Source organism: Bison bison, unplaced genomic scaffold, assembly GCF_000754665.1.
Source record: "Bison bison bison isolate TAMUID 2011002044 unplaced genomic scaffold, Bison_UMD1.0 scf7180017864205, whole genome shotgun sequence".
NCBI classification, from domain to species: Eukaryota; Metazoa; Chordata; class Mammalia; order Artiodactyla; family Bovidae; genus Bison; species Bison bison.
The window spans coordinates 1,446,516-1,468,000 of record NW_011494777.1 but is presented as its reverse complement, the minus strand read 5'-3'; positions in this window follow the sequence as shown (position 1 = coordinate 1,468,000).

Genomic DNA, 21,485 nt, shown 5'->3' with positions numbered 1-21,485 from the left:
TGTGGGAGATGAGGCTTGAGAAGGGCTTTGTGGACTTTCTCTTAGCTCAGGCACTGTGGGAGTTGGTTAAAGCAGAAAGCGCTGGGTGACATTTTAGCAAGCATCTCCATCGTGTGGAAATGTGCTCAATGGTCCTCATAAATGGTCCTTTTCTTATAAATCCATGTTTCACAAAGGAGGGCCGAGTGCGCTGAGTGAGGAGAGCGCTGAAGAGGGAGGAGGCCGGTCTGCTGGGAGTTGTGGGTTTTCCTTGGAGCGGGTTTTTGAGGGAAAAGAAAGCATGGAGGACCTCTCCCTCCAACCCAAGGCTGTGTCAACACAGTCATCAAACACAGTGAAAATATGACCAATGGTAAACTCATTGTCAACGTGCTAATTAAAACCAAAATCCATTTGATTTTTCTTAGATTTTCCTGTTTGGCTTTGCACAAGTGAAGTATAATTTGCTGGAGTCTCCCTTCTCTCCAGGTGGCTGGTACCAACCTTGGCCACCTTGAGATTCATCCATTTGTAGGAGAGAAGCAAGGGGAGAGGAGAGATTCAAGGTACAGGAGCTTCTCTGGTGGCTCAGTGGTAAAGAATCCGCCTGCCAATGCAGGAGACGCAGGTTCGATCCCTGGCCCGGAAAGATCCCACATGCTGTGAAGCAACTAAGCCCGTGCGCCATAGCTACTGAGCCTGTGTTCTAGAGCCGGGGAGCCACAGCTACTGAAGCCCACAGGTCCTGAGCCTCAACTAGAAAAGGCCCTTGCAGCAACGAAGACCCAGCACAGTCAAAATAAGTAAATAAATAAAATTACTTTTTAAAGGGTTCAAGGCACAGAGGACAGCCAGTGGACAGAGGTGCTTGTGTGGGTGGCTGGCCTTATCTGTTCCACCTCCCTTGAAACACTGGAAACTTTTTTAGGAGAGGACCCCGTGGACTTTGTGGGTCTTCTACAAGCAAAGCCCTGTGGAGGCTGGAGGTAGCGGGGAATAATGCAGTGGGAGGGACGGAGACGCAAACACGTATCTGGTCAGCACCTCCTGTTTGCTGCTTTTGGTCCCCGGGAGTGAGACTCCTAGCCGCCTGTGGGTCTCCGGGGTCCGGAGGAACCGGGGGGCCCCCTCCTTCTCCTCCAAGATGGAGTCTGCAGTAGGAGATAGAACAACAGCAGATGGGCGGATATTGCCTGAGGGACAGAGGCAGCCTTGCAGACCTTGTGTTTGCCCGAGGCAGGACCTAACTCTGGCTCGAATCTTAAGTCAGTTTTGTCTGCAAACTCATTTTGGACCAAAGCTCAGGTATTCGAGGTCAGCTGTGTGCAGCCAGGCTGCTTATCCCTATGACACAGTCATGGCCGGCAGGGCCCCTCCCACCCTTGGCCAATTTGCTTTCTCTCTCGGGCATGTGGGGCCCTGCTGCGGCTCGTGCCCCCTCCTGTCCCCTGCCTGACCCTTGCCAGTGCGGCCTCAGAAACCCTCAGTCCAACTTTTCATCATCCTCTACCACTTTTAAAGGACATTTTAAAAATACAAGTAGAACTTTTCAACCCAAAATAGTGGTCTCCTGACTCAGCTGGACCCAGAGCTTTCCATCCACTCTGTCACTGGTTTGGGGTCATCTGTCTTCATGACCTTCCCCTCCTGCTTCTCCCCGCTCTCTTCAGGCTCCCTTTAAATATTCCAATCCCTGATTTGCATGGCTGTCCTTCCCATTTCACAGAAAGGAAAAGAGAAATAGAGCGGAACTTGTACATCCCCCCCCCCCCCCGCACCACTGGCTGCTTACACGTCTCTGCAACTTTCCATATGGCGTCGCCTCCTTCTGCTCAGCTCCAAGCAGAAGGGATTAGACCACTGCAGTGTGGGGCTTGTCCATCCAATGCTGTTTGGACCCCTGTCCGTCTGACTCTGCGTTTTCCAGGAATTGTAGCTTTCTCTTCCTATGTCTTAGCATCTCTCTCTCTCTGTTGCTTATCCCCTTTGGCCCTACCTGTCACTGCCTCTTTCAAGGACACCCCTCTCCCCACTGCCATCAAAGATCTCTTGCTCTTTGTGCCCACCGTCCCTGGAGCAGTTTTTACCTGGGGTCTCCATTCCCTCTCTTGACCTATACTTCAGACCCTCTCCAAACCCTGTCTTTTCCAAGGGACGTCAGCTCGCTCAGGAGCACCAAAGGGAGACTTATTTTACAGATGAGAACTGAAGCTCAAGACAGGCATCAACTAACAAATGGCAAAACTAGAATTCAGAGGTAGGTTTTCCTTATTCTAACATCTATGCTTTCTCCTGATATGATGCTAATGGGAGGAGCCGACTGTCGGTACCTAGATGCCTCTCCAGATGTGTTCTAAAAAAGCAAATGGTGTTGTGGGTAGGTAGAAGGGAATTTTAGAAGTTAGAGGCAAGGAAACTAGTGAAAAGAGCTTTCTAGTTATGGCGACTCCTACTTATCCCCTCTCCAATGCTCAACCTCCTCTCTCAAGCACACAATCACATGTTTAGCAGAACATGTCATAAACACCCAGTGATTATTTGCCAAGTGAACAAAAACCCAGGCAGGAAAAGAGGCAAATGTCCACAATATTTGATCCTCGATTATGAGTGGGGAGGATTACTCCTTTGGCCTGGAAGGAGGCCATTGTCCAGGTTGCTCCAGCAATGCCTGAGACCCCTGGTGAACTGGGCAAGGAGGGTGTGTCTCTGAGAGGCAGCACACCTGTGTGCAGGTGGCAGGTGGGTCTGGCCTCCTCTGCAGTCATATAGCCACTTCCTACCGGGAAAGAGGGATATAGCTGTGTTTACTTCATGGGGTCGCTGGGAGATTTCAGCAAGCTTTCACAGCACGGCACCTGGGTCATGGGGACTGTGAGAGCCTAGATGCTGCCGGTGTTCAGTGGCGAAGATGCTGATGGTGGTGAAGAAGATGTCATAACCCTGCTGTCAGCTTAGTGTACCTGGTGAGCAGTGCTTGAGCACCTAGTGCATGCTGAGAACTGTGCTGGGTGGGGCGAGTGTGGGGATGAACTAGACCCTGGATGGGAGGAGACTCGGGGCTCACTGTGATGATCCCTGGACTCTGGGACTTGAGTGGGCAGCCTTCCTAAGAAGTGAACACCTCTGGTCTGGCAAGAGCCTTTAAGGAGGGACTCCTCCAGGATCTCAGGGGCCCCCATTTCTGGCTCCTTCTCAGAAAGAGGGCTGTCTTTTGAGTCTGAGTGCCCTGGGGCAGCCAGGGTTATGAGAAAGCCATGGGGTGGGGACCCGGGCAGGATCATGTTACCTGCCTGGGAGCCCCTGCTTGGTAACAGGAGCTTGTGAGAGCCGGCGAGGCTCCAGGCTTTGGGGAACCCCCTGGGCTTGGCGAGGTGTAGCACTCTATGAGTCTTAGGTGAATGGTGCTCTTTGTAATGAGTGGTGCTGGGGCAGTCTCTCCATTTGGTCCTTTTTTGCCAAATGGACTTTGCCCTTCTTCTCCCTTCCCAGGATGGTGAGACAGAAGGGAGTGCCCAGAGCCCAGGGCATCAGGGACCGGCAGCCCCTCCGAACATCTGAACGAGCCAGCTGAGGCCAGGGTCTGCTTGAGCTGGGATCGAAGCTTCTTATTCCCGGTCAGCTATTCCATTTGCGTCTCTTAGGGACCACTCTTCATGGGCATTAGAAAGAAAAAAGTACAGAGATGCTAAAGGTCTGGGCCTTTGGGGACACAAGTCATTTCTTTTCTGGCTCAGCTGTCACGTCTTCTTTTACAAAGGTCATCCGGTGTTGCTGTGTGGATGTGATTTATCTTTCTTAAAAACAGTGCATGTTTTAGAGGTGAATTTAGTAATGCTTTTCTTTCTTAACATGTTTGGGGTTTTTTTTTTTTTTTTGGTCCCTTTACCTCTATTTTGTTGCAAGTCCCTTCCTAGTTGGATTCTGGTTGTCCCAGAATCCCATGGTGGGAGAGTCTTTTCTTTGGTGATTCTGTGCTTTAGATCAGGAGTTGACTGGGGCTCCTTAGCCAGCTCCTTCGTCATCAGTGCAGCATGTTGTGCCCAGGAAAGAGGTGATAAATGACCTTTAAACAGAAACTCAGGCTAAGAGAAGATGTCACTGGCTCCTTGGGAGGTCACTGCCCTGTCACTTTGTCCCCACATCATTCCAGCCCCAGGCCAGGCAGGCCTCCAAGCGGAAGCTCAGGTTTCTCTTATAAATCTCCGGCATCTTCTAAAAAACCAAAGAAGCTAGGACAAACTGTTAACCCTCGGCGTGAGTTCCCACCACACCCCCCTCATCCTGCCTTTTCTCTCCTCCCCTGTGCCAAGTCCTTCTTCCCAGGTCTCCAAGGCTCTGCACACTCTCCTTTGACCAACCACTCTTTCCCCTGTTGTATTTGGCTGATGGTCCTTCCCAGTAGCTCAAATGCTTCTTCTTCAGATAAGGTTCTGTGTGTGCCTCCAACAGGGTGGTCACTGCCCTGCTGTGCCCCCTGGCCAGGACCCTCCACCCTCCACCACAGCATTGTCACGCATGTCAGCTCTTGCCTGCCACAGGCTCTGAGCATCTCTGGGAAAGGGTCCTCTCATCTGCCCACCTGTGGGAGTAGGAGCGCCCAGAGTGGGAGCCGGGCTGAGCTTGCTGGATGACGCGTGGTCCACGGTGGACACAGCAAAGCCATCGCTGTGCCTGATGCATCAGGGACCAGAGGGGCTGCGGGGCCGCTAGTTGGGCCTTGCCTGTTTCTCAGCATCTCCTGTGAGATCTCAGCCTCTCCTGTGTTGCACCACCGGCGTTTGAGCAGAAGGGGTCTCTCCAGGCGCAGAACACAGGTTCCCTGCGCTAGAGCCTGGGAAGCTGCTGAGAGGAGCCTTGTCTAGTGAGGAGCAAGATTCCTGGACAATGCTGGCTTCACTGCTGTACAGAGAGGAACTCTGTGCCTCTCCTGTCTCCAAAGAAAGGCTCCTAAATTTGGCCTCCAGATGGAAGGCATGCTTGCAAGACCCTTCCCCATGGAAGACAGCTTCTCATCTCCCTCCTAGCCCTAAACTCAAGTGTCCTTTTTGTGAAAATAAAGTACACAGGGAAGGAGTTTCTCTCTCTTTATTTTTTTTACATTTTAATTATTTTTAATTATTTTAATTTAAATATTTTATTTTAATGTTTATTTTATTAAATTAATTATTTTAATTATTTTAATTTATTTTATGATGGCAATTATCATGTACCGTAATCCCCAAATGGGGTAAGGTAAAACATAAATTAGACTACATGATTTATTTTAATTGAAGAAATACTTGACTTACAATGTTAATTTCTGCAGCATAGCAAAGTGATTCAATTATATATATATATATATATATATATATATACGCACATTCTTTTTTAAAATATTCTTTTCCATTGTGGTTTATCATCAGATACTGAATATAGCTCCCTGTGCTATGCAGTAGGTCCTTGTTGTTTATCCATCCTATATACAATAGCTTACATCTATTAAGAAGTTTCTCTTTATAACAACATTTGTATGTGTGTATTACATGTATCATTGGGAATTTCTTCCTGAACTGAATTTTTCTCCTATTGTCACGTTAATATCAACAATCAGCATCCTAAGAATTTATAGTAAGAGTTAATTATATTTTTTTGAATCATAGCATAATTTATCTGGATGTGGTATGCCGATTGACCAAACATCGTTTACCTGTTCATTTTCCGGTTAATTTGACACATCATTTTCATATTCTATTTTCCCACAGTAGGATAACATCTCACATCTGTCAGGCTGGCTGTTATCAAAAAGACAAAAAGTGCAGGCGAGGATGTGGAGAAATCGGCAGCCTTGTGTACTGTTGGTGGGAATGCAAAATGGTACAGCTGCTATGGAAAACAGCATGGAAGTACCTCAAAAATTAAAAATAGCACTAACATATGATCTAATACTACTACTTCTGGGCATTTGTCCAAAAGCATTGAAATCAGGATCTTGAAGAAATATGTGCAGCCCCCGGTCATCACAGCACTTGTCACAGTATCCAAGATACGCAAACAACCTAAAGGCCCACTGGGTTCCCTGGTGGCTCAGCAGGCAAAGAATTCGCCTGCAATGTGGGAGACCTGGGTTCAGTCCCTGGGCTGGGAAGATCCCCTGAAGAAGGGAATGGCTAGTATTCTGGCCCACATCAGTATTCTGGCCTGGAGAATTCCATGGACTTATAGGGGTTGATGGGGTTGCAAAGAGTCGGACACAACTGAGTAAGTTTGACTTTCACTTTGAAGGTCCATTGACAGCTAAGTGGATAAGGAAAATGTGGTACGTCTGTGTATACAATAGGATACTGAAAAAGATGCCATTTGACACCATGGATGAACCTGGAGGACAGTGTGCTAAGTAAACTAAGCCAGTCATGCAGGAGTTGGGAAAAAAACAGTGATAGTTGTTCAGTCATGTTTGACACTTGACCCCATGGACTGTAGTCTGCCAGGTGCTTCTGTGCATGGGATTTCCCAGGCAAGAATATTGGTGTGGGTTGCCATTTCCTTCTCCAGGGAGTCTTTCTAACCCAGGGATCGAACTCGTGTCTCCTGCTTTGGCACGTGGATTATTTACCACAGAGCCCCCAGGGAAGCCCAAGCATCTTGTTATTTACACTTTTTTACCAGTTCCCTGCATGACTGGTAACTGTTATTGCTGAGTATTAACTCATTTTGGGTTCTGTCTCCCGCTTAAGAGTGGGAAGAGGAGCTTGGTCCAGCTAACGAGACTGTAGCCCGCGCTCTTCCCCTGATGCCACGTCCTGTTGAGGTGAGACTGGTAGAGAGCATTGACTCTCGCTTACAGGGTGGACCCATGTGCCCAGGGAGTCAGGACATCAGTGAGCCCCTGCACCACCCTCTCTCCAAACCTGCGTTCTCATCACGTCATGAGGACTCCTAACCAGCCTTCCTGTTACAAAGGGTCCAAGAACCCTGAGCAAGGGCAGAGCTGAGGGGAGAACCCATGGGTCTTGGCTTTCATGTCTGGAGATGTGATGCACAGAGTCAACAGAAATGGCTTAGATGTCACTGAACCTGTGGCATTGTTTTTAAGAAGTCAGGATTTATTAACTGTCTTAATGGGTTAATGAAACTATGAGACCTTATAATAACATCTGCCAGTTATATTGACAGGTGTTTACAAGGTGAAATATTGTGGTACCTGTAATAGGAAAGATGAAAATTGTCATTTTATACATCTAGAAGAACAGTCACCTCTGATGTGCTTATTTGGGTTTCAGGATGCTGCTGGTCTCTGTTCTTCTAAGACTTTGGCTTGTAAGAACCCAGATATGAACCCTCCTAGGTGAGTAACCATCTCCTTAATGTCATCTATCTCTTCTTTTTTTTTTTGAAATTTGGAAAATTTTATATAACATTTATTTTTTAATCAATTTATTTTAATTGGAGGATAATTTCTTTACAATATTGTGGTGGTTTTTGCCTTACATCAACATTAATTACCTAGGGGTGAACCCGAGGTATTCTTAAGGACCACTCATCACTTCTTTTCATTGATCAGGAGATATCCTGAGAGGTGACATAGTTTTGTCTTGTAGATTCTATGAGAATTCTCCAGACGAAGAAACTGAGTTGACTAAAAATGGGAATCTAATAATAGGAACCTATTATATATAACCTAATAATTATTAAACCTATCTTCTATTTATTCAGCATTTACCCTGTGCCAGGCTCAGAGTGAAGCAGTTCTCGTTTCTCTTCCCAGTGTTCCAGGGGCCCTGCCTGGAAGTTTGCAGGGCAGTGGGATGAGTCTAGGCTCCCAACCACACCACCCAGCTTCCAACCTGGTTCTGCCAGTTATCAGCTGTGAAGGTTTCTAACTCACTCTGGGCCTCAGTTTTCTCATTGGTGTGAAGTCGATAATAATAACACAAAAACCATAGGGTTTGGGGGAGTATGACATGGCCTAACACACGCCAAACACTTACAGCCTGCTGCACAGTAAGCCATCCAAAAATGTTATTTGCATCCATGTTATGCAGAAAAGAAAGTGGAGTCAGAGAGGTTAAGCAACTGATCTTTGCTGGAATTTCATCCAAGCCTGCTTTATGCAAAGCCCAGCCTCTTTCTGACCTGCATAGCCAGCTGGGTGACCCAAGAGCTGAGAAGGAAAGAAGCAACTTGGAAAGGAGCGTTTTTTACTGATTCTACCTTCCTGCAGAGATTCCTGGTTTCTGCAAGTTCCTCGCTCTTGCTGCACTCCCTCATATTAGCCTTCAGAGGGCGCCATTGAGCTGCATTCACCCAGTTTAGGCCAAGGAACCTCAGAAATCACACAGGAGGAAAGGAAAAGGAAACTCAGGCTGAAATCCCAACTGCTAAGACTTTTGTCTTTATGACAAGCAGCTCTTACAAAAACAAAATTGCCCCCTTGCAGGAAGAAGGGGACTTTTCAGAAGTGAAGGTTATTACAACGTGTGTTGTTTTCTTTGCTCCAAGTACTTTAAAAAGGATAAAGATACCTTAAAACACACACACAGACACACACAGACACACAGACACACACACACACCCCTCTGGAAACAGTGTCAGACTCTGCAGCCTTAACCTTGTCAAGGATGGAGTCTTAGCCTGGCTGACCACCGAGAGAAAAGACAAATGTTTGTCTCTGGTTAATGCTAACAGGAATCTAACCCGTCAGAGAGAATGGGAGTCCTGCAAAATAATTGAGAGCAATTTACCCTTTGCTTCCTTGCCAAACCTGAAGTGCTGAACTGGGTGGCTTCTCTGGAGGCTTTCAACAAGAAAGGCCAAGTGTCCGGATGCTCCAAGAACCGACTGTGCTCACCTGGGGCATTAACACGCCCACCCTCCCGCTCCCTGGACTCTCCCCTGATGCCAGCCCCTGTCAGCAGCCTCCTGGAGACTTGTCACAGTCCCCATGATTAGCCTTTTGTCCCATAAATGGTGCATGCCCGTATGGTTGCTCTTTCTCTCCCCTCCTAGGCATAGGCTAAGTGTGGAAGAGCTCCCGGGTCCAGAGAAAACAGTTCCAATCCCACTGCTCCTGGACATGATTGACAAGCATTTTCTGCCCAGCTCTGAATGGAGGCATCTTCAAATGCATTAGACCAGGGGTCCCCAACCTCCAGGCCTCCTGTCAGATCAGCAGGAGCATGAGGTTAGAAATAAAGTGCACAGTGAATGTGGTGCTCTTGAATCATCCCCAAACCATCACCGCTCCCCACCACTCCCCAGCCACCATCCATGGAAAAACTGTTTTCCACGAAACCAGTCTCTGGTGCCAAAAAGGTTGGGGACCTCTACATTAGGCCATTTTGTCTCTGCCAACAATCTCTGTGACCATCTCTGTACCCTGTAAATAATCTCTATACCCTGTAAAATGGTACAGAGGGATAAGGTGGCCAGAATGCCACTCAGCTACGAGGGTTTTAGGAGGTTCTAGGTCCTCTGATGTAAGTCCAGGAGTCTTTAATGGCCAGATCTTAGCTGAAGATGGATCACTCAGCTTCGGTGGCTCTCTCTCCTCTCTTCTTGCAGGGCTTTCCAGGATCATGCTCTTAAGATCTCTTCCCTCTGTCTCCCCATGCCCCACCCCCCAACTCATGCCTCCTCTCACCCTCCAAAGTTCACCTTTATCCAAAGGTCCTCCCTTTGGGCAGAGCCATCGGGGCCCATCTGGTGGGTCTTGGGTGCACACAGAGGCCTCTGCAGATCACCCCCGGGCCTTGAACCTGGCCTCAGCCTTCCTGGCTTCATGTTCACATCCATCTCACGCAGCCCTGGCATGGCTTTCACTCTGTAAAATGCAAATGCCTCCATAAGGGATGAGTGACTTCATCCCTAACATCTTTGTGTGATTCTAGGTTACAGCTCCTTTGCTGACAAAAATTAGGAGTGGGAAGTGGAAGGAGGAAGAGCAGGGACCAAGGCACAGAAGAGCCTTCAGTAGAGCCTGGTCCTGAGGATGGGTCCCCAGCCCACCTCGGTGATTTGAGCTGTGCTTCAATCCAGGCCATCTACACTGTTTCAAAACAACCTTGCCCTCCGCACCTACCCAAGTCAGCAGAGAAAGGTAGAGACAGACCTGGATATTAGTGGTGCGCCCCCTAAGCCCTTTGAAGGCATCGGTGAGGTCTGACAGTACATTCTATTTTCCGCCATGCGGTGTGAGTGACCATGAAACACTCCTCAGGGACACAGACAATCAGATTCAATTCTAGAAACCACTTAATTCTGTTCCTGGAAGGGTCAGTTGTAAAAATGGAGCTTTCCTTTGAAAGGACTTTAGAGCAAAAATAGAAATCAGAGACACAGTTAATCTTTTACAAGCTTCGGTGGGTTTTTTTTTTTTTTTCCTCTTTCATTTGTTTATGAAATGTTTCTGCTCCTCACCTTTGGGAAAAAATTTCACACCCCCTCTGAATTTGCCATTACTTGAAGCACCGGGCTAAACCTTGTCCTCAAGTCAGCTCAAGAAAACCCTTGGAGGAGCTCTCCGAGTCCATCTTTTGGACTTCAATCCTGGAGAAACTTCAAAGGTCTATACCCCACTGCTCCATCAGTAACCTCAACCCAGAAAGAGCACCCTCTGGAGACCACTGAGGTGTGATCCTCTGGGGATCATCTGAGCAACGGCCAGGTCACTGGGCAACCCCAAACACACAGAGCCAGGCTCCATGTGGCTGGTGTCTTCCCCCCCCAGGCAGGAGGCAGCTGGACTCTAACTTCCTACTAGCAGCTCACAGTCGGTGACCAGGGGCACAGACATGTCCTGTGCTCGCCCGGCCCCTTTCTTCCCTTAGTGTTCGGCCAGGGTGGTCCTGAAAGGCGCCCTGCTGCCCTGTGTGCAGTGCGGCGTCTGAGCGCATGGGATGCTGGCCTGGGGGAGGAGGAAGGAGGACAGTAGCCCCCGATGTTACCGGGCAGCCTCCCCATGGTCCTGCTCTCTCTCTGTCCCTCTTTCTTTCCCACTCTTCCCACCTGGTGACTTTTGCCATGAATCCCTTTCCTCATAGATGATAGAATCCCTGATCCCCACTCTCCCAACATTTCTGGAAGGTTGGAAGAGGACAGGCAGACTCCCCATGAGGGTCATTCTTTGCGGGACACCAGTGAAGACTGCTCCTCAAATGAACAAGAAGAGAGCCAGTGTCTTTTTATTTCTGCAATGAGCCTGGCTGCCTCGTAAGACCTGGCCAGGCTCAGAGCCTCCACGGGGCCCCGGGCACCTCCAGCCCCCAGAAAGTCTAGCTGTGGGGCACAGCAGCGCCCGTTTGGGTAGGGAGTGGGGCTTGGCAAACCCAAGGGCCTCCTCCCTGAATTTCTTCTGTCACATCTGCTGAATTCAAGCCTTGGAACCGACCCCACCCACTTCCCAACAATCCACGGCATCTAATTGCTCCTTCCTTTTCATTTTATTTAGTAACTGGGTTCAGCCCAGGAAACCCTGGCTTCCAATCTTTGAGTGTTTTGACTCAGGGACCGTAAACTGTCTGATTTCTTGGACAAACACAATCTTGAGGAATTTTTCTCTTTACACAATGGCCTGGCTGTGTGAATGTCATGGTTCCCCATTCAGGCCTTGGTAGGTTTTTATTTTTTTTCCCTTCCTACAGACGTCAATCTACTTAAAATAAATATTCCCTTTGGTTTTGGGGGCCCTTTCCTTTGGATTACTCACGTTTATCTCTGGGATTAGAAAGCAGCTGGGAAGCAGAGATAGGAGGGCAGGAGAAACCGGCCACACCAAGAAACCCAAGTCATACTGGAGACTTTTAGCCAGTCTGGAGCTCACCTTTGGCTTTGTGGATTATACTCATTGACTGTATGGGGCCATCAGCCTGTGTGGTTTCCTTTTAGAAAAGGCTGCTAACTCCCTCTGCCCCTACTTCCCCTCCCCTGGGACCTCCTTCCTATCCCCACCCCCGGCACATCACATCCCCTCCACTGAGCCAAGTCATCTTTCAGAAGCAAATCTGGTCCTGTTTCCCCCATTGCCCCATTGATATTGTTTCATTGCTAAGTCTTTCCAACTCTTCGACCCACGGGCTATAGCCTGCCAGGCTCCCTTTGTCCAAGGCATTTTCAGACAAGAATACTGGAGTGGATTGCCACTGTCTCCCCTATTTCCCCACCGGAAATCTCTGAGGACTTGAATTAAAGTCCCATTGCTCAGGCAAGGTGGGCCCATCACAGTATGGCCATGACTCTCTTCTATGTCTTGTGACTTTCCCTCCGTAGACCACGATACAGGCCACCCGAGACCAGGGATCCTGCCTTGGCGTTTGGGATGTGTGATCCCTTCTGCCTGAAATACCTTTTCTTTTTCCTGTTGGAGTCTTCCTCGTCCATAAAGACCTACCTTAGTTTTCACTGTGTGACAGCCTTGCAGCCTTGCTCGTGGCTACCAGTTTTCACCTTGCACAAAGCTGCTGGCTGACTACTGTTCTTATCATTTCAACCCAGATACACTGGTCAGTGCTCTTTTCTTTTTCTCTTTCTCCCCTTTGTCATCCTCTTCATGTCTTCCCTTTCTTGGTAGCTTATAAAATTATCTTTGAAATCTCCACTGGGACCTCTATGGGACCTGGCATTCTACCAAAAAAAGAAAGAAAGATTGCCATGCTGACTTTTGCATTATCAAATATCTTCCATGCCTTGACACCGACCAGGTACCTTATGTTTGCTATCTCACTGAAATATCACACCCACCCAGGGAGTTAGATCTTATTTTCTTGTTTTCACACAAGAGCGACTGAGACTTAGTGAGTTTAATTCCTTTTCAAGGTCACACTGTTAGCAAATGTGGAGTTCAGACTCAGGTCTCTCTAAGCCCAGAGTCTGGCTGGGTGTTTTTGTGGTGCCCCTAGGCACCGGCACGGGACTCCAGGGCTAGAATCTGGGCCCCAGGTGGGGTCTCATGTGAGCCCTTGACCTTCCAATCCTGAGAATGAGATAGAAGTGTTAGCATGCAGTGCTCAGGATGGTTGCTAAGTGCACAACAGGTTCATCAGAAAATGATCGCCATTGTTCAGCATCAGAAGAGAGTAAGCTCCAGAGGGCTTTTACCCCCTTCCCACTCTCATTTCCTATCCCAGCCCAAATGTATCATGGTTTCTGCTCAAAGAAGCTCATTCCTGGGAAAAGGGGTGCAGTGAGTCTGGATTGCTGGTAAAAACCAGGCTTTTGTGTCTTTAGATGTTGATCAGACAGGAGTGGGTTCATGGATTGTGATGGCTGATGTCCAGTTAGAACTGGGCATTAAACAACAGACTGTTTCCAAATCAGGAAAGGAGTATGTCAAGGCTGTTTATTTAACTTATATGTGGAGTACATCACATAAAATGCTGGGCTGGATGAAGCACAAGCTGGAATCAAGATGGCCAGGAGAAATATCAATAACCTCAGATACACAGATGACACCACCGTTACTGCAGAAAGCAAAGAAGAACTAAAGAGCCTCTTGATGAAAGTGAAGGAGGAGAGTGAAAAAGTTGGCTTAAAACTCAACAATCAGAAAACTTAAGATCATGGCATCTGGTGCCATCATTTCTTTGCAAATAGATGGGGAAACAGTGGAAACAGTGACAGACTTTATTTTGGGGGGCTCCAAAGTCACTGCAGATGGTGACTGCAGCCCTGAAATTGAAAGATGCTTGCACCTTGGAAGAAAAGCTAAGACCAACCTAGACAGCATATTAAAAAGCAGAGATACTACTTTGCCAACAATGGTCCATCTAGTCAAAGCTATAGTTTTTCCAGTAGTCATGTATGGATGGGAGAGTAGGACCATAAAGAAAGCTGAGTGCCAAAAAATTGATGCTTTTGAACTGTGGTGTTAGAGAGGACTCTTGAGAGTCCCTTGGACTGCAAGGAGATCCAACCAGTCCATCCTAAAGGAAATCAATCCTGAATATTCATTGGAAGGACTGATGCTGAAGCTGAAACTCCAATACTTTGGCCACCTGATGTGAAGAATGGACTCATTGGAAAAGACCCTGATGCTGGGAAAGATTGAAGGAAGGAGGAGAAGGGGATGACAGAGGATGAGATGATTGGATGGCATCCCCAACTCAATGGACATGAGTTTGAGGAAGCTCTGGGAGCTGGTGATTGATAGGGAAGCCTGGCGTGCTGCAGTCCACGGAGTCGCAAAGAGTGGGACATGACTGAGCGACTGAACTGAACTGAACTGAACTAGTGTTCAGGTACTCTGTGGAGACCAGGTTATGCCAAGTGAAGGGTGGAAAGACTTATGTAAGTGAAGTGTTGGGGGAAGGGGGTTGGAATTTGGTGGGGGAGGGGAACACTCAGCCCTCAGTTGCTCTGAGCTGGGGTCAGACTGGACTCTGGTTGAGGGCTGCTGAGTGAGGGGTATGAAGGTGGGTGCATTCTTGGAAGGACTCAGCATGATTCGCGCCTGCTTGGCTCCTGGTCTTTATTCCTCTTCCTTCTTCCAGGGCTAGAATCCACTAGAATCAACCCGTGTCTGCTCATTAGAGCACCCACTGTGTACAAGACACTGGGAGGTACACAATTGGAAGCTGCAGGCCCCATTCTTAAGCTTAGGCTGGGGAGAGATAAGGTACCGCTAGTGGTAAAGAAGCCGCCTACCATTGCAGGAGACGTAAGAAATTCAGGTTCAATCCCTGGGTCGGGAAGATTCCCTGGAGAAGGGAATGACTACCCACTCCAGTATTCTTGCCTGGAGAATCCCATGGACAGAGGAGCCTGGGGGGCACGGTCCATAGGGTCACAAAGAGTCAGACACAGCTGAAGTGACTTATCACACACGCACATGGACTTACCCCTTTAACCGCTATTGAGGGTGGTGACAGTGGCTGTTGTACATGAGGAGTTGGAGAGCGGGGAGCGCCTGTGGAGCTCACACCATTCTCCAAGGAGCCGTTGGGAAGCCTCACAGAGTGGAGCATCCCTGACCCACAGCCAGGTCCGAGCTGACCACCAGTGCAGCCCCTGGGCATGGCGCTCCCCTCTGCTGTGGCAGGAGGACCTGTGGTCTGCCAGTTGGTTCTGCATATGGACCATTCAGACAGCGAATTGAAAGTGGCTCTTGCCCAGGAAATCCCGTAGATGTGTTGTCCTGCTGACCCAATGGTGCCCTGTAGTCCCAAGGCCCCTCCTCAGGTATCCCCATCCTCCCTTAGATCTTTTCCTGTGATTAGTGAGACAGCAGCTCCCAGCATGAGTGCGTGTCTCTGACCAGTCACCCTCTTTCAGTACTGCTTTCTTTGTTCCCCAGCCATCAGCCAGAAGCTCAAGGGAGGCCCAAGGCCTGACCCTGTCTTGGCCTCCTCCCATCTCAAAGAAAGCCCATGGCCACCTGGCTTTAGAAACCTCTTGTCTGGGGCTAACGGCATCTCACCAACAGTATCAGCTCCAGTGATGCTGACGTTGGCGGTTAACAGTGGTGTCAAAGTTGCCTGGTGCCCAGATCACGGCTCTGAGTGTCTACCCACCTTGGTTCTTCAAAAACAGGAAGTCACCCCAGGCTGGTGTAAGTCAGCCCCAAACCCAGAAACTTAGATCTCATTAGTGCTCAGAAAGTTGGTGTAAAACTTGGCAAGTTTGGCGTGTTTTTGCCTCTTCCAGACGCCTGGGTGTTTCTTCCTGTCCTCACTCTCAGCTTCTTGGTTGAGACCTGGAGGAAGAGACAGTGGCAGGGAGGCTGAGCCCTGACTAGGGGTTTAAAGACTTCTCGCTCTGCCCACAGATGGGAGGATAAGGTCTCAAATCCTAGAACCTAGGGGTGCTTGTGTGTTATTTGATCCAAACAGCAGCCTTAGAACCAAAGTGATACATCCATGTATTTCACCATCAGGAGTAAAGATGCTCTAAAAATACCAGTCGTGCTTTTTAGGAAGAATGCTTTTCACTTTGTTCTAAGCTGCTATTTTGGGGGTAGATCAAGATACAGACACGATGACTCAGGCTGCTGCTGATCAGGGCAGGAAGAAAAGAACAAGACCAGGGGGTCACGCCTGCAGCCTGTGTTCACGTCAGGACAAGAGCATCCTGCGTCAGACACGCAGGCTGAGCCTGGATCATCTCCCCCAGGTCAGGTGACAGGGTGCAGCCCACACATCTAACAGGCATAAGCCTTCTCCCCCCTGGTCTCCTGCAGGCATACATGCCTTCTGTCTTCCTCATCTTCTAACGTCCATCCACTCTGATCTCTTCGCCTCTTCTGAATCAGAATTCCTTTCGATGGAAATGAGCGGCCTAGAGGTCTGAGAGAGGGAACAAATAGCAAATAAATGTGTTATCTTGCTGGTTGTCGCTAAGATGTGACTGCCACTTCCCTTGCATTTGATGATCAGCTTCAGAGGGCTTCCCAGGTGGCTCAGCAGTAAAGAATCCACCTGCCAAAGTAGGAGATGTGGGTTCAATCCTTGGGTTAGGAAAATCCCTTGGAGAAGGAATGGCAACCCACTCTGGTATTCTTGCCTGGAGAATCCCATGGGCAGCAGACTCTGCAGGCTACAGTCTGCAGGGTGGCAAAGAGCTGGACACGACAAGCAACTAAGAAACAACAAAAATGTCAAAACCTGGAAAGGGCTTCACAGGTGAAGCTGGCTTCTGGGGAGAGAAAGGGGGATTTGAAACCAAGGTCCAAGAAATAAATCCAAGAAAGGGATGTTGTGGGAAGGATTCCTGCTGGATAATCTCTGAGGACCGCTCCCTGCTTGGGGAGCAGACTTGCTTCCCCCAGCTCTCTCTGCCCCTCCTCTGCCCCACCGCCATCCCCAGGTTCCCCATGTGCCATCTTGGAAACAAGCATGCATCAAGGACTCCAGACTCCTCGGGGCTCTGCGGTGCTTTGTGGCCCAGAGGACGGTGACTGGGTGGGAGAGAAGTTGAGAAACGTTACAGTTTTGTCTGGGGACATTTTCGAAGTCCTGATTTAAGAGACAGATCACATCCAATGCAACACGAACCCATGGCCAAGCCGTGAGATGCATATGTTCTCAGGCTCTGGAACCCTATGGGAAATTTTCTATAGGCCCCCACAGCCTGGGAAACTGGCCTGGAGGTTTTATAGAGTGACTAATATCCTACAGGGATCCTCCGGGTCCTAGGACTCGCACTGAGGTCAGTAAATCAACCCCTCTTAGAGCAAAACCCCTGGGACCGTCCGTGTCCATCTGGAAGAAACTAGTCACAGAAGAACAGATTCAGGACTTAAAATTCTCTTTCCCACCTCTCACCCAGCCGTGTGTTTACACATCATTTTATATCTTCTGTTGGGAAATCCCAAAGCATCTGAAAGGCAAACAGAGATTCTCAAGCTGCAGGCAAAGGTATAAAAATGTTGGTTAAAGGGAAAGGAGTGGTGCTGAAGAAAAAAGGGGAGAGAGAAACAACACAGAAAGAAGTGAAATGGCCAAGGAGAGGCTGAGTCTCCTCTCAGCATTATAATGCTGAGATTATATTATTATATAATGTTATATAATAGTATATATAATAATTATATTATTATATAATGTTATATAATATTATAACAAATGGTCCAGTCAATCCTAAAGGAAATCAACTCTGAATAGTCATTGGAAGGACTGATGCTGAAGCAGAAACTTCAGTATTTTGGCCACGTGATGCAAACAGCTGACTCAATGGAAAAGACCCTGATACTGGGAAAGATTGAAGGCAGGAGGAAAGGGGGAAGCAGAGAATGAGGCGTTAGATAGCATCACCATGAGTTTGAGCAAACTCCGGGAGATGGTGAAGGACAGAGGAGCCTGGCGTGCTGCAGTCCTTGGGGTCGCATAGAGGAGGACACGACTTAGCAACAGAACAACAATCCTGTCACATCTGACACTATGTGGGACCATTGTAGATGTTTAAGTTGTAGGACTGGGTGAAACATTGTCACAGAAACACAATTTCTTTCTCCCCCATTTGGGGATATTGACCAGTAGGGGATGTGATGTGTTTACTTGTTTAACTGGTTGTGGATAACCTGGGGGCTTGTCCCCAACATGGCATCTGCTCCGTTATTGTCCGGAGGGAGAAGGGTCTCCCACTCCCTCATCACCATGAGCTGCTGACACCCTGACTTCACACTGTCAGCCCGAGTTCCCGGCAAGTGGATACATTTGTGACTCGATGTGATTCTTCTGCATCAGCATAGGTAAAGCTTGAGGCTGGGAAAGGTCCGGGGAGGGAGAGTGGAGACAGAAACCTGAAAATGCCTGAGATTTGGATGACACGACAGGGCTTCCCAGGTGGCACTAGTGGTAAAGAACCCACCTGCCAATGCAAAAGACATAAGAGATGCGGTTCCATCCCTGTCTTGGGAAGATCTCCTGGCGGAGGGCATGGTAACCCAGTCCCGTATTCTTGCCTGGAGAATCCAATGGACAGAGGAGCCTGGTGGGCAACAGTTCACGCAGTCATAAAGAGTTGGACAGGACTGAAGCGACTTAGCACAGACACACGGTGATTCTAAATCCTAATTTGTTGCTGTATAGTTCTGTTAACTCTTGGAGTTAACAGTTTCTCCCTATGAATAATGTCAGAGCATCTCTGAGGATCTCGTATGTTGCATGCGCATGCTTAGTTGCTCAATTGTGTCTGACTTCTTGTGACTCCATGGACTGTAGCCCACCAGGCTCCTCTGTCCATGAGATTCTCCAGGCAAGAATACTGGAGTGGGTAGCCATTTGCTTCTCCAGGGGATCTTCCTGACCCAGGGATCGAACCTGGGTCTCCTGCATTGTAGGCAGATTCTTTTACTAGTGAGCCTCCTGGGAAGCCACATGTTGTGTAGGGAAATCAATCAATAACAGCTCTTCTTAGAATCTAGTATAATTGTCTCCTTCACCCAGATGAAACTAGAATCCACACTGGCAATTAGCACAGAGGGGAGATTCTGTAAATACTTGTTCAGTAACACTGACAAACTATTCAGGACCCTAAAATCCAGACTCCGATCCAAGGCTCTTTAGAGTCAATTTCGCCTTGCCCTTCTCTAAACAGGCTTTTTCTCTGCTTTCAATCCCACAGACAGCAGCGGCCCCCGAAAGGTCCTTTTCCATGGAACTGATTCTCTTGGAGGATGCGATGTGAACCTAGTGAGTTTAGCTCAAGTTGATCCCAAGGACCAGCAGAAGCAGCTGCTTCTTGGACTAAGAGGCTGAGCTGGGGGCTCCAACCAGAAGAGGAACTGGCAGATTACGCTCTAGCCCCTGCTAGTCTGGCTAGAGGTTGATAAGCGATCTTCAGAGAAATGGGGGGAGCCGTCTGTCCCTGCTTCCTTGCCAAAACCATGACTCAGGAATACGGTTCACATCCTCAGGATGGCAGAGGAGCTAAAAATAAACCGTGACCAAAAAGACCCCGGCAAGGGGCAGGGGTGGGGACAGGAGAGGGCGGGGTGGCAGTGGAGCTCGGAGCAGGCGAGAAAGAGGAGAAGGGAGGAGGAGGAGGGGCGAGGAGACCACACAAGGAGAGGGAGGGGTGGAGTCACAGCCTGGGCTCAGAGTGGGGAGGAGGGAGAGAGAGTCCTGGAGGGAAGACGTGTCTGTTGCACGGACATGATATTTAGCTTTGAAATGGTGACACAGGCTGGATGCTTGGCTGAGGGTCATCTCTGCTCCCTTTGTCCCTAAATGGCAATGTCCCACGCTCAGCACTGGACTCCATCTCCCTCGGTGATGTCCTAAATGTCTAATCACCAATGCTGGGAACCCCAAATCTTCATCTCTGACTCTAATCTCAACCAAGTCTGATCAGTCTGTTCAACTGCCCCCAGCAGTGGGTACCAACACTCCTCTGAGGGCTCCTTGGGATCTGAGGTGTGGGGAGGGGGGTGTGGAGGGGCTAACGTTTGGGGGCCCGCCTAGTTTCAGTCTAGCACATCTCCCTTTGATCTAGTGGGTTGGCCAAAAAATTCCTCTGGCTTTGTTCAGAAGATGTTATAGGAAAAACAGAGTGAACTTTTTGGCCAAACTCATATTTTATGTATTAAGTTTCCTCCTAAGATTTTTTTCGGCCACTTAAAAAAAAAAAAATTGCCAACCAATGACTTTGGGTTGAAACTGTCTTTGATGAAATTTAAAATATCCCTAATTAGAGTGCCCCACCCCTTTCTGCTCCCCACCACCCCTCCTCCTTTCCTTCATGGTTCAGCCGTCCTCCCAGTGTGCAGACCCAGATCTAAGAGCGTGGGAGGAGCATGGTTCCTGCCTACACCAGATCCCGCCTGCATGCATGCAGCCTGCTCAGTTGCTCAGTCCTGTCCAGCTCTTTGAGACCCCATGGACTGTGACCCACCAGGCTCTTCTGTCCGTGGGATTACCCAGGCAAAAATACTGGAGTGGGTTGCCATTTCCTGCTCCAGAAGATCTTTCTGACCCAGAGATCTAACCCATACCTCCTGCATCTCCTGCATTGTGAGCCACCTGGAAATCCATTGATCCTGCCTGTTGCCACGGAAATGCTTCTGGGGTTCAGCCCTTTCTTGCCCACCTGCTGTGGTCCAGGACCCTTGGCCCTTGCCTCGCCCCCCACCCCGTGCCACCTGTTAGGACCTAGATGGCTGTGCCATCTAACTAGCCTCTCTCACCTCTCCTGCTCTGTTTATGTTGAGTTCAGTTCAGTTCAGTCGCTCAGTCGTGTCCGACTCTTTGCGACCCCATGAATTGCAGCACACCAGGCCTCCCTGTCCATCACCAACTCCTGGAGTTCACCCAAACTCATGTCCATCAAGTTGGTGATGCCATCCAGCCATCTCATCCTCTGTCGTCCCCTTCTCCTCCTGCCCCCAATCCCTCCCAGCAACAGAGTCTTTTCCAATGAGTCAACTCTTAGCACGAGGTGGCCAAAGTACTGGAGTTTCAGCTTTAGCATCATTCCTTCCAAAGAACACCCGGGGCTGATCTCCTTCAGAATGGACTGGTTGGATCTCCTTGCAGTCCAAGGCACTCTCAAGGGTCTTCTCCAACACTGTCTGACAAAACCTCTTTCACCTACACTTATGCTGGTGCCCACCTTTTGAAACCTCCAGTGCCTCTCATGAAAATCTTCTGACCTGAAGTCAAAAGCCCCTGGGTGGGATCACTCTGGTCCTCCCCTTTTGGGATACAGACGTCCTTCAGTCCTTCCCCACTTCAACCCAGGAATGTGTCCCACTCTTTAGAACTCCCCCAGATTTGCCCATCTTTTGCTTTTAAAGTCTAACCTTCTCTATGTGCTTCTCCAAGACGCCCCTATTTATTTCAGCCTAAGGATTTTTGCAAATCCTTGCAGTCTCTCTGGTCTGCCTTGCATAGCTTAGTATTTGTTTACACACAGCTTATCCCCAAGCCTGGCCTGGGCCCTGATGCCACACATGCAGCTCCCAGCCCCTAGCTGGGAGGCCCTCCAGCCTCCAGTTCCGGCTCTGTGGAGCTGGCCCTCTCTCCTGCCCCCATCCCTCACCAAGGCACAATAGGCCACTTAGGCCCACTAGCCTTGTTTCTGAGCCACAGTCTCCCGGGGGC